The 3,371-nt window shown below is 34.5% G+C and overlaps 1 non-coding gene across 1 annotated transcript; it reads right to left on the minus strand.

Annotated features, from left to right (window-relative positions):
* Positions 1–423: 423 nt before the first annotated feature.
* On the minus strand, positions 424–531 carry LOC112670244 (U6 spliceosomal RNA). The gene has a single exon (XR_003142826.1). It is a non-coding gene; the product is annotated as a U6 spliceosomal RNA (small nuclear RNA).
* Between the last annotated feature and the right edge of the window lie 2,840 nt (positions 532–3,371).

The raw sequence follows: 3,371 nt of genomic DNA on the forward strand, positions 1-3,371 counted from the left end.
TCTTTTGTGTAATGAGAACATTTGAATTTACTCAGTAACTTTCATATAGGCAACATAATATTATTAAGTATAGTTGACAGGCTGTATACTTTATCCCCCTGACTTATTTATTTATTTATTTTTTTTTTTTTTTTTTTTTTTTTTTAAATTTTTATTTATTTATGATAGTCACACAGAGAGAGAGAGAGAGAGAGGCAGAGACACAGGCAGAGGGAGAAGCAGGCTCCATGCACCAGGAGCCCGATGTGGGACTCGATCCCGGGTCTCCAGGATCGCGCCCTGGGCCAAAGGCAGGCACCAAACCGCTGCGCCACCCAGGGATCCCCCCCCTGACTTATTTATTTTATAACTGGATATATGTACCCTTCACACATTTTGCCTGCTGCCAAGCCCCCACCTCTGGGAACCACCAATCCCTTCTGTAAAAATATGAACTGCTTCACAAGTTTTCATGCCATCCATGGGCAGGGGCCAAGCTAATCTTCTCTATATCATTTCAATTCTTAGCATATGTGCTGCTAAAATGAAGACTTAATAATCCAATTCTTAAAGGTAAACTGAGGTCACTTAAGAGCAGAGCAGTTGACCAGATATCCCAAGTTAATCTTATCATTGATAATTACTTTGTAGGCTGAGTCTGATTTCCCCAAGATGCCATCCCAATGATATCTGAAAGCTTTCTTGCCTCTGAGCACATCTGTCCCGGGCCAACCTGGTACCCTTCCTACTCCAAACATAACCATTTCTCCAAGCAGTCCTGGTTCCTTGTAGTGAAGAACGTAGAGATCAAGGCTGGGACATCAAGCAAGGTTTCAGGCCAGATTGTGATATTGGGTGGTATTGATCTTAGAAATTCAGAGAACTTTCCAAGTTGGAAAACACTTTAATTCAGTTATTCACTCTCTCTCTCTCCATCTATCTATCCATTCATCCATTTATCTAATTAACATACCATTCCCTCTAAATTCTTTGTTTCTATGATTATACCTTATTTTGTCTTATGGTTAAATCTTCATATATATTTGATTTCATGTCAACATACATATTTAATTTATCCAAACAAAAAAGTAAAAATAAGAATATGATATTGGTATGAAAAATAAAACCACTAAATGAAATTCAAGATTTTTCTTTTTTTTTTGCAGTTCTTTTTTTTTTCTTAGAATATATCCCAGTGAGTATGGTCTCTAGAGTCACTTGTAATTCCTATTTTGTATGGTTACATAAGAACCAATTTCAGTTTGAAATGTTGATGTTTAAACAGCTACAAGTTCTTAAAAGCTAGCAACTTTTAACTTCTTGTCATTTCTTGGTGGTAATACTGAGCTAGTTAGTAAAGAAGTATAAAAATTAATCCTAACTGACTTTATGAAATGAGTGGAAAACACAAGGAATTCAGCCTCTGAAGTCTGTTCCAAGTTCAGTATAACCATCATCTGGCCAATTTTCTTTTCTTACCTTTTTTTTTTTTTTTTCTTCAACTGGCCAATTTTCAATGGATGAATACTGGCTAGATGTGCAAGATTTTTAATAAGGAAATTTTGGCTGTGCAGACCCATTCTGCCTAATAGCATTTAGTTTCTAGTAATATAATATTACTAGCTACATGTTTTCATGTGCTTAATTCTATTTTAACTTTATCAAGTTTTCTCAGTACTTTTATCTAGTACTTGTATCTCATACTGCATAAATTCAACTTCCAAAGACTGATCAGAATTTTAGAAATATATAATTGAGGTACATCAAGATCAATTTTCATTAAGTTAATTAAAAGAAAGGAGAATATATCAGATATTATTCATTTAAACTTTAGCTAGGACATTCATGTGAAAACCTCTCTCTAAATGCATATGGATTTCAGACTACCTGGATTCCATTAGAATCAATTTATAATCACCAGCTTTTAACATTTAGAGAACTCCAAAGTCTAGTTTGGAAACAAGAAACCACATTAGATATTGCAATGGAGAATTAGTTCAATAGTTCTTAGAGGACTGAAAAGCAAGTTAATTTAAATTCCCCTGATGATTAATGATGTTTAGCATCTTTTCATTGCTTATTAACTTTATATATGTCTTCTTTGTTGAACTGTCTCTTCAAATCTTTTGCCCACTTTTTAATTGGGTTGTTTATATTTATTTATTTATTCATTTATTTATTTCATTTAAAGTGAAATACAAACTCTTCATGACAAGTTCCCAGATGAGTTGGTCCCTGCCTGGATCTCTGATACTATTTTTACCTCTTTGCCCACTGTGCTATGGTTATGTTGGCCTTCTGTTTATTTCTCACACCTGGCAAGCTCACTGCTGATCTTTATGTTACCAAATATTTCTTATCAATTAGTCTGCAGCTAAACAATCATATTCTCAGAGAAGACTTCTATTCAAATTAAAACAGCACCTCTACTACAGCCTCCTACTGGGTAGTCACTATCCTTTTACCTCTTTCTAGTTACTCAACAGAGACTACCAAGTTCTGAAATTATCTGATCCATTTGCTTATTTCTTGCTGACTTTCAAATATACAGTCCATGAGAGCAGCATATTGTTGGTCTAATCCTTCTCACCTGGCAAAGTGACTGGCATAGGGTGGGACTACAACACAAGTATTGATTGGCTTAAGAATGAAGTCAAACTTTCACTATTTGCAGACAACATCATGCTCTATGTAGAAAGCCCAAAAGACTCTACCAAAAAAGAAAATTGCTAAAACTAATATATGAAGTCAGCAAAGTTGCACAATATAAAAATCAATATACAGAAATCTGTTGTATTTCTATACACCAATAACAAAACAGCAGAAAAAGAAATCAAGGAATTGATCCCATTTGCAATTGCACCAAAAACAGTAAGATGTCTAGGAATAAACCTCACCAAAGTGGTGAAAGACCTGTACTCTGGGTCCAAGTCCCTGCTCCACTGGGTATACTTGGACCCAGGCTCGAGCTTGTAAATAACCCTCGTGTGATTGCAAAAAAAAAAAAAAAAAAAAAAAAAAAAAAGACTTGTACTCTGAAAACTATCAAATGCTGATGAAAGAAACTGAAGAGGATACAAAGAAATGGAAAGATATTCCATACTCATAAATTGGAAGAACGAATATCATTAAAATGTCTATACTACCCAAAGCAATGTACACATTTAATATAATCCCTATCAAAATATCAACAACATTTTTTACAGAACGAGAACAAATAATCCCCAAAATTGTATGGAAACACAAAAGAATTTGAATAGCCAAAGCAATCCTGCAAAAAAGAAAAACAAAACTGGAGGCATCATGATTCTGGATTTCAAGCTGTATTACAAAGCTGTGGTCATCAAGACAGTATGTTACCAGCTTGAAAACAGACACATAGATCAGTGGAG

Source organism: Canis lupus, chromosome 25 (genome assembly GCF_003254725.2).
Source record: "Canis lupus dingo isolate Sandy chromosome 25, ASM325472v2, whole genome shotgun sequence".
In the NCBI taxonomy this organism is placed as follows: Eukaryota; Metazoa; Chordata; class Mammalia; order Carnivora; family Canidae; genus Canis; species Canis lupus.